Raw genomic sequence first — 9,916 nt, 5'->3', positions numbered from 1 at the left:
CTCGTCTCAAAATAAACTAAGACGTAGAATTTTACACTGGAAAGTTTACCAGTAATCCAAATAAGAGAATTTTATTGCTCATGAAAAAATATGAAAAGATGCATGGTAGACACAAACAGGAGTTTCTGTTCCTGGTAAAACTTACTTTACTACTAAGTGAGCGATAATGCTTCTATCACTTTAAAATCTATTTTTTTTATTAAACTATGGACTAGTAATGATAGCATGGAGTTTAAGTAAATGAGAATTCTGAAAGTTAAAATGATTGTTCCTTTCCATCTTTCTATTAAAACACAGTATGGAGTATAAAAATGGAAATTCAATTAAACACTCAAATCAAACAACTAAACAAACAAGGGTCAAGTTTTCATCAAAGAATAATATTTCCTAAAGTCACACTATTACTAGTTACCTTTTAAAAAATTGGTTATGAAGCTAACACACATTTGTGGACACAAGATAAAAACATCAAGAAAAAAATGCAAGATTCAAAAACTAAAAAAATGAATTTACAAATATTAGGGCTTTTTGACTTCAAAACAATCTTTAATAGTTTCATGCAAGATTCAAAAAATAAAAAATGAATTTACAAAGGAATTAGGACTTTCTGACTTCAAAACAATCTTTAATATTTTCATATTCTTTTCAAAAATAAAATTACCAATTTGACCATATTAATGAATAACAAATAGCAGAATACCTTTTTATCTCAGATATTTTATAATGCTTATCACCACTTTTTCATATATTAGCATTTATACTTCAAGTCATATAATAATGTATGTCTTTAGAGAATAAACTAAGGTTTTAATTAGGTTTTTGAATTTAAATAATCAGTGGAATTTTTCAGTATCTTCTTGCTAACTATACTTCTTACTAACTATAATTTGTGCTTTTTAATTGATTATGTAAATCTGGGCATGGTGTTCCACACTTATAAATTCCAGCATTCAACAGAAGAAGGGGCAATTGCACATCCAAGGCTAGACAAAATAATATAGTGAAATTTTATCTCCAAGAAAAATTAAATAAATCTTTTTTAATTTTTATTTTTTATTGGCACGGCAATGTATACAGGGGTTACAGTAGGTGCATTACTTCTCACACATTGATAGCCCTTCTTATGATTTTGTCCCCATTTCCCTCCCCCCACCCCCTCCCAATCATCTTGTTTTCCCTCCTACCTTTACACAATTATTTTCAGGATGATTGCAATCTCTTTTTATGATGGTTGTAGTCTACCTTTGTGCAAAATAAGTTAGATATTAAAAATCAAAATGTAATTCCATGTATATATTTCAAATATACCAAGGCTTAATAATTTAATCTAGTGTTCCAAAAATATGCTGCTTACATTTTGCATCTGATAAAGTGCCAGAACATTGTTTCTTCACTAACTCTAACTGCATGCATCTTCTTATGTTTTACAGATGACAAATGGCCCTAGTGTGTGTTCCATTTTGGCATACAATCTAAATTCCTTCATTCCAATGAGTGTACCCCTATGCATCTGGTTGTGTATGCATATATCATCAAACAAGAACACAGCCATCCACACAACTCATTCTTCATCATTCAGAGGAAAATATAAGATAAAATATTAAGAATAAAAAATTAAAATGTATAGCACTCTAAATTCTTTTCTTTCTACGTAAAAGCACAGTGAAGTGATGCGATTTCCAATGGGTAAAAATGCTTTAAGACGGCACCTAGTTCCTGAGTTCAATCTCAGAAGCAGAACAAGAGAGAAAGAGAGAGAGAGAGACAGAGAGAGAGAAACAGAGAGAGAGAGAGAGGCAGAGAGAGAGAGAGAGAGGCAGAGAGAGACAGAGTGAGAGAGAGACCAAAAGAGAGAGAGAGAGAGAGAGGGGGGGGGGGGGCCTGAAAATATCTCATATACTATATGATAATCTCAAGTTACCTTATATCATTTTTTTAAAATGACACCAATCCAGTGTTTAGCAGCAGGATAACCTAGACAATCTTTTTTAAGCCATCATGTGAGCAATCACATAACCAAAATCTAGGGAGAAACATTTGTTGCGAGAAGAAATAGACCCAATTGACCATTTACTTACCTGAGCACATATCACCAATGTTACAGGTCTATCTCTATGTACCTATAGAAAAATACAATTAAGTATCTTGAGTTAACCAGTGAATATGTGTGCTAGTAAATTAGAATGTGAAGTTATAGAGGGGATCACCATTCTTGTAGGCTTTGCTTCTACATATATCACACAGAATCATAGAAAAAAATTGCAGAAATTGAGTAATCTTTGACTGAGATGTTGACTTGGTTATGATGGCATAGAAATGTCCCTGCTGAAACTCACATGAATCCATCCCTATACACCTAAAAAAACAAGCAAATACCTTGATGTGCAAGGGAAGGACAAGAGCATGTGTTGTCACCTTAGGAGGACTGCAGAAAGCCATTACTTTTGGAAGATGGGATTGTGTACACACCCTGAAAAAGATGGAAAACTTACCTTGTCCAAGATCTGGAGACTAAAGAGAGAAAAGGAGAATTAAAAATTATGTCTGGTTACATAGTATTGTCCTAACTTTATGAATTAATCATATCTCACCTTCTGATTACAAGTGTTCAGAAAACAATAACATACCACTGAGAGGTCTGTAGAACATATTAATTCCAGGCCCAATGCCAAGAAAAGGCCCAAAGTCAGCAGAGAAAAGAGTCACTGACCAAAATATACTGGATTTCTGCTTGATAAAAATAAAAAAATATCATTAGAGTGTTTCGAAGCCAACCTGTGACAGAAAACATTATGTGCATTATGTGTGACTGAATAGGAACTATCAACAAACTTCAACTATAGCTCCTTTCCCTGTTAGACAGTCAAGAACCCAAACATCGCTGATCTAGCAGGAATTGTTTAATCTCACATTGTTACTGTATTTGACTTTGATACCTGGTATATTGTATATTCATTTATTTGCTTATCTGAAATCAGGAAGGGAAGGGAAAACTTGAGTATGTTTTGTGACTATAAATTTTCCCTATATTGATAAATATACAACTGTTCGAGCTATTAGTGGGAAAGAGACATGCTCTGTACTCAGCCTACCCTGCTTCCATCCCCAGCATGGTGTTTCGTGGATCCAAATACTTATGATTAAGAGCAGAAACAACCTGATAACTTGGGAGGACAGATCACCCTCCAAATGAGATAACTCACTTTTAATGGCTAGGCACTATAAAACAGAAGTAGCCATCTCATGGAAATCAGGTTGCTTCACTCAAGTAATGATGGTAGGAACTTCTTTCCTTGCCCCATTTTTTTTTTTATTTGCTCTCCTAGTGAGAGGATATGAGGATAGACATGACATGTGGAATGCTTTGTGACTGATCGTGGCTATGTAGACCTGCAACTTCATGAGCACTTAAATTCTACTATCTTTGAATTTATTCAGTGTGCAGCACCATATGATCAACTTCCTACATAACTAATTTGTGATTGTTAAATGAAGAGTTTTCCTGGTATCTCAAATGAGTGGCCGGTGATTAACAATTGCTTGATAATGTCAATGGGTTTTTTAAACATTATTATTATTCATTCATCAGTCTCTAAGGACTTAAACTAAACTCATTACTTTGCTCATAAAACCTTCTCCTTGAAAGGGTATCAATGTATGTGAAGTAATGCACCTTCCATCTGGCGAATGTAATGTAACCCTTCTATTAATTACAATAAAAAATATATGAAAAAAACCCTTCTCCTTTGCCAGGCACTGGTGGCTCATGACTATAATTCTAGCTACTCAGGAGACTGAGATCTGAAGATTATGGTACAAAGCCAGCTTTGGAACAAAAGCCCATGTGTTTCTTATTCCAATTGACCACCAGAAAACCAAAAGCGGCACTGTAACTCAATGTGGTAGAGCACTAGTCTTGAGCTGAAGAGCTCAGGGATAGGGCCCAAGCCCAGAGTTCAAGCTTCACCACCGATTAAAAAAATAACTCTTACAATTTTACAATTTCAGAACACTTCTTGAAAGGCACTTTCATCAAAGGCTAAAAGGGATTTGTAATCTGTTCTCTTTTTCCTCTAGAGGAATGTGAGGCCATCAATTCTGAAACAGTTCTACTGTTGATGTAGATGTGTAGATGAAGTGATAGAAAAGAAAGCTACCCAAAGGATACTCTGCTGGGTTAGAGCTTTATTTCTCAGAGAACAAATATGCCACTTTTTTGTGAATGGTTTTATGAAAGTCACACAATCTCCCACTAGGTTATCTGAAAACAAAATGGCTGGAGAAAGTACCTTGAGAAAGTTATTAGATTAATGAAAGCAATTCCAAAATATTTGTTTTCCCAATTAGAATTTCTAAAGAAATGAATAGAAGACCAATAGAGTATATGTTAAATCAAAAGGAAACAAAAGGCTAACATTGAGAACCAATGTTGTGAGACTGAAATAGCTATCATACAAGAGATAGTTTATAAAAGATTGGATGGACACATTGTAATCATATGGGCTCTTAAAAAGCAAAGAGAGAACATGAGAGAGGAAATACAGACAGAGGGGGGAGAGGAGGAGAATAGATGAGAAATTAGAACAGATGATGCTTGAAAAGAGGTCCACTCATCCCTCATCCTTGCTGGATGTATAGGATGTAAAGGTTCCCTAAGGACCTAAGGGTGACCACTAGCTAACAGACAGCAAAGGCTCTCAGTGCTCATCCACATATCCCACTAATGAGAATGCTAGGAACAACCTGCATTTCCCTGGAAAGAGACACTTCTGTCTAAAGCTTCCATAAAGGAATGTGGCCTTGACTGCAGACAACTTGATTTGGCTTCATGATATTCTAAGCAGACAAACCAGTCAATCCCACTGGACTTCTGACTAACAAAACTGAGAGGTAATATTATTTATGAATCCTCAGATTGCCAAGTTTATAACTTCTAAACAGAAATAGAATAAAAATAGTAACTATAGCTCTGCAGCAGTGAGACTCAATTGCCGACTAAAAATGTTTCTGGTTTGAAACCGATATCCTTCAACTTTCTCTAATTTATGAACAGAAATCTTTCACCACACCTTTACATTTTATTTCCTGAGTCAATCTTAATACAAAAGAAAAAAACTGTCAAAGAAACAATCAATACTAGATATAATTTCTTTCTCAATAGGAGTTTTCATATTCTTGGATTATTTCTGTTACAAATACACCTCATAAGTCATTCTTGGAGAAAAATATTCTGAATAAGCTTTTCCTTCCGTGTTTTTCATTAATCACTTCTAAAATACCTTAAAATAGCAAGAAGTGGGGGAAGAGATAACAATACTATTTGAAGACTCTTTTCCCCAAAGTCTTAAGAGATCGGACTTGTATTTTTGTCTCAGCATACTTACTATAGTGCCATTACTACTGATTCAGAAGGTCTCATTCATCTTATCGTTTTACAACTTACATAGCTGTCTGAAACTGAAAAATGACTTAACTTCACAGCTATCACACCCTAGTACCTTTGAAAGTAACCTCTGATTTGCACTGCAGAATTTTAGGCTATCACCTGAATGTACATGGAACAGAGAGAGGGGTCAGTCCACGAATTATGATATAGGTTTCCAGACACAAATTCCTTAAACAGAACTAAGAAGAAGTGAGCAATACTAATCATAGAAAACAAAGAACTTGGCAACAGTACAATCCTCTTATATTTACAACACAATGTGTGAACCAGATGAAGCAAAAGCAAAGTATATGCCTATATACATACACACATATGCCTATATGTAGATATAAACTTTGTGTCTTAAAACCTATTTTCATCCTAATTCAAACTTTTGACTTCAGCTGAGATCTCTCAGTGCACATCCTTCAGTGAATGATTTTTGAGAACTCCTCTTCACTCAGCCAGCACAGAAGCCTTGATTTCAGCTCCTTTCGTACACAAGAGATTTAGGGTTAATCTCTCAAACCCATTTTCCACTCCAGAACTGGCTAGAGTTAAGAACACTGCAGATCAGAACTTTCTGATTCTGGGGTGAGAAATCTGGAGACACACATGACTTTTCATTGACCCTATCAGTCACAAAAGACTGTCCTAGGGCTGTCTGGGAGATATATGAAACAGTTTAAAGAGAATTGACAGCTCTCCTCTGTACAAATCCCTTCACTCACAGGAAGCTATTAAACAAGAAAATCTTCCTCCTCCATGGCCAACATTTGCAAATGAGAGCAAGGCCTTGGAATTCTGTGAGAACTTTGGTTTAGAAAACAGGCTACATTTTAATATTGTGCACGTACCTTATGGTGTTTTCATTCCACGTTGTAATGCTACCACACCTAGAAATATAAAATAGTTGTTTGAGCAATAGTCTACATGGAACTAGCCGTTATCATCAAACAATAAAGAACTGTGTTCTTAGGCTCAGAGTTGTTTGACTAAGTTATTGAGGCTTCTGGCTTAATGTTTAGTCTCTTGCTAATGCTCTGACAATGTGAGTGGACCACAGTGATGCAGTGTGAGACCACATAACAGTTCGAATGCAAATGTTTATTTCTATCTGAATACATGTGGATGGGTATGTTAAAACACAGTTTTACCCCCTAGATAATAAAAATCTATGTTTAATGAATATATTTTATGTGAAAGAATTACACAGTCAGAATAAAACCAATGTCCACTGGACAAAACTGAATATCATAATATAATACTCGTAATAACCAGAAAAAAGGCAGTTTGACTACTTGAGATAAATAATATTTTACTTGTTGTCTATATTGAATTATTAAGACTGAACATTCATTTCCATAAAAGTACTCATAGAAGGCTTCTTATCCACAGTCTTTTTTTGTCCCTTTCATGCAATATTTTATTACATTTGCACCTGACTAAAGTGAGCACTTCTTAGTAAAGTTTGCCATCTAGTGGCAAATCTAGTAATCCAAAAGACAGAGAAACTATTAGTGATACATAAAGGTAAATGTAGTAAAGTTTTGTTTATCCAGAATATTGAGATATGGAAAGTTTGTGCTAACTTTTAAGCAACTTTGACATACCTCAGTCATAATTATCTAGATCTTTATGGTACCTTTTTACGGTTTTGAAATAATTTATTTTGTTGCAAGGTGGTTAATATTAAATACAAGTTTAGGATTACAACTAAAGGAAATGTTTTCATTTGCAAGCGTATGAGGCTTAGTTGTATGTCATATAGTGTGGATTTCGCTTAGGACTTAATGACCTCATTTACAGCTTCCAAGAAATCCTTTTCAGTTGCAATTTTTTTGCTGTGCTCGGATTGCAAACATACCAGCTTTGGTGCAGACACTTCTAATCTCAGCTCCAGTGCTATTTGGACACAGTCTAGCCAGCAGTTCAAATCTGATATTGCTCTCAACACTCATTGAATGAGCATGAATCTTAAAGATATGAGTCGGACCCTCTAAATCAGGGAGACTAAATTCAATCTTTCTGTCCAGTCTCCCGGGCCTCATCAGTGCTGGATCTAAAGTATCAGGTCTGTTAGTGGCCATCAGCACTTTAATGTTACCTGGAGGATCAAAACCATCCAGCTGATAGATCAGCTCCAACATTGTCCTCCGTACCTCATTGTCTCCTCCAGCGCCATCATCAAATCGAGCCCCTCCAATGGCATCAATTTCATCAAAGAAGATAAGACAGGCTTTCTTTGTTCTGGCCGTTTCAAAGAGCTCACAAACCATTCGAGCCCCCTCACCAACATATTTCTGCACAAGTTCGGATCCAATCACTCGAATGAAGCAAGCATCAGTCCTATTAGCCACTGCCCTGGCACCCAATGTCTTGCCTGTGCCAGGGGGGCCGGAACAGCAGCACGCTCTTTGGAGGCTCGATATCTTTGGAGGCAGTGGAATATGAATTTGATACTTACTTCTCTCCACACCAACTCTCGTCCCTTTTTCAACGTCAGTAGGTTCCATCTGGTCACTGAGGTCCACCACAAACTTGGCAAACTGCTTCACATTGATCATGTATTTTGGGTCCTCTGAATCAGCATTGATTATCTTTGTACACCTTGCAACCTGTAAAGGTTGTTCACTCTGTAGAGTTTGCTTATCAGCAGCCAAATCCCAGAGTCCTAGTGGTGCCAGGCCAGTATCAGACTCTTTAATATCAGTGAGCTCATTAATTTTCTTATGGAGTTGTTGGATGTCATCCTCAACTTGCTTGATCTGCCTAGGGTAAGTGCTCTGCCCGTGGGTTTTTAACAAGGCAATATCTCCCTCATTCAGGGCTCAGATAGGCTTCTCGTCCTCTTGTCCTCCTTGGTTTTCGGCTGATCAGCACCCAGCTAAACAGGCATTTGGGGAGATGCGAGAGCCTCAGCGACCGACTGATTAAACAGCACCTTCTCTTTATGGTACTTTTAAAGGTATTTTTAAAAGTCAATAGTGCAAGATAGTCAGAGAGACTAAATTCACAGTACAGCTCAACCAATTTTTAAACTTTTGTAATGCACGTAATTTTCTTTTCTCAGGATATATATTTTTCTAATATAAATCAGTAAGAATTATATTAACCAATGCAATCTGAGATGATCAATGTGGCATGAAAAAATTTAAGACTTTGTCAATAAAGTTAATCTCTATGTAGGGTTGGAATTCTTGTTGCTATCATCTGTTTCCTAAATTATCTCAAATGATCCTAACGACAAAAAAAAAATCTCTACTATTGTGAATCAGTGTGTGGTGTTTTTCACTGAAAGACTGAAAAATACACACAATAGGACTATATGGTGTCTACAATATAGAACATTAAGCACTTTCCAGACAGGAATTTACTTGCTCCTAATAATCTACAGTGTAGAACCCTCATATACAAGGTTTTCAGATGTAAAAATGGAAGTACTTAAGTGACTTTTTAAAGGCCACTTAACTATAAGTAATAAAGCCAAGATTTAAGCACAGGTAATCTTGCAGTGTATCTGCACTCTTAATTACGGTTCATGTTGCCTACTGGTATAAATATGGGGTTTTTTCCCCTGTTCTATTTTTAACTATTCTGTTTTATCTATTCTGTTCTATTTTATTTATGAGTAATGTTAGCAAATCCCATTCTTCCATTTGCAAATGGAAAACAGTTCAGTTCTTTCTGGAGGAATAAAAAAGAAAAAAGGGGTCTCAAAGTGGCCCTTTAAAGTAAGTCTTCATAGGAAATTTGGAAGTTAGTGGTTATGGCAGTGTAAATTTTACATTTCCAAACCTCAGGCACTTTTATCCTTCTTTTACTAAATATGTTTTTGGTTTGCAGTGATATTTGAAGAATATACAGTAGAAAATGGTTGTGTGACTGATATATCACTTACCACAAGGAATGAGTTTTACTATTACCAGAAGTTCCAAACAGTACACTGACTGTGTGGAAACAAAAGGGCAGTTTATGCACTTGGTCCAATGACAGAAAAAAATGGAGAGTATTATTAGACTCTACAGTATATAAACTGATGCCAGCATGTCATAAAATGTGGGCATAGATTGCTGGAGATTAGTAAGATTTCCAAAGGAAAGATGTAATCTGATCGAGACATCATTTTTTGTAAGTGTACATCTGAACACTGAGTCCTAAAGACAGGACTCTTTTGTGGACTTAATCCTTCCTTACACTGACTTTTTGACCTGTCTCCCATTCATGCTTAGCATCTTTGTTACTGACCAGAGGGGTAATCCTAACAATCTAGTTCACTATTTGGCTGACCACTGTAGAGGGCTTCACATGAAACATATAGTCCCTAGAAATTCAAGCTTTTGAAAATTCCATTAAGTTGAATATATTTATATAAAATACAAATGTGACAATATCTGTACTGTGCTACTTTATTGCAGTCCAATATTAATGAATACTGTGCTTTTTTTCATTCACTCATGCACACAAATGAAAAATGAAATGATTTAGGAT

General features: G+C 35.8%; 1 pseudogene; it reads right to left on the bottom strand.

Moving 5' to 3' along the window:
• Positions 1 to 7,177: 7,177 nt before the first annotated feature.
• LOC150063195 (26S proteasome regulatory subunit 7 pseudogene) lies at positions 7,178 to 8,324 on the bottom strand (annotated as a pseudogene).
• Positions 8,325 to 9,916: the final 1,592 nt, after the last annotated feature.

The sequence above is a fragment of the Megascapheus bottae genome, chromosome 5, assembly GCF_031878675.1.
Source record: "Megascapheus bottae isolate mThoBot1 chromosome 5, mThoBot2.hap1, whole genome shotgun sequence".
In the NCBI taxonomy this organism is placed as follows: Eukaryota; Metazoa; Chordata; class Mammalia; order Rodentia; family Geomyidae; genus Megascapheus; species Megascapheus bottae.
This window is presented reverse-complemented; position numbering and strand designations above follow the sequence as displayed.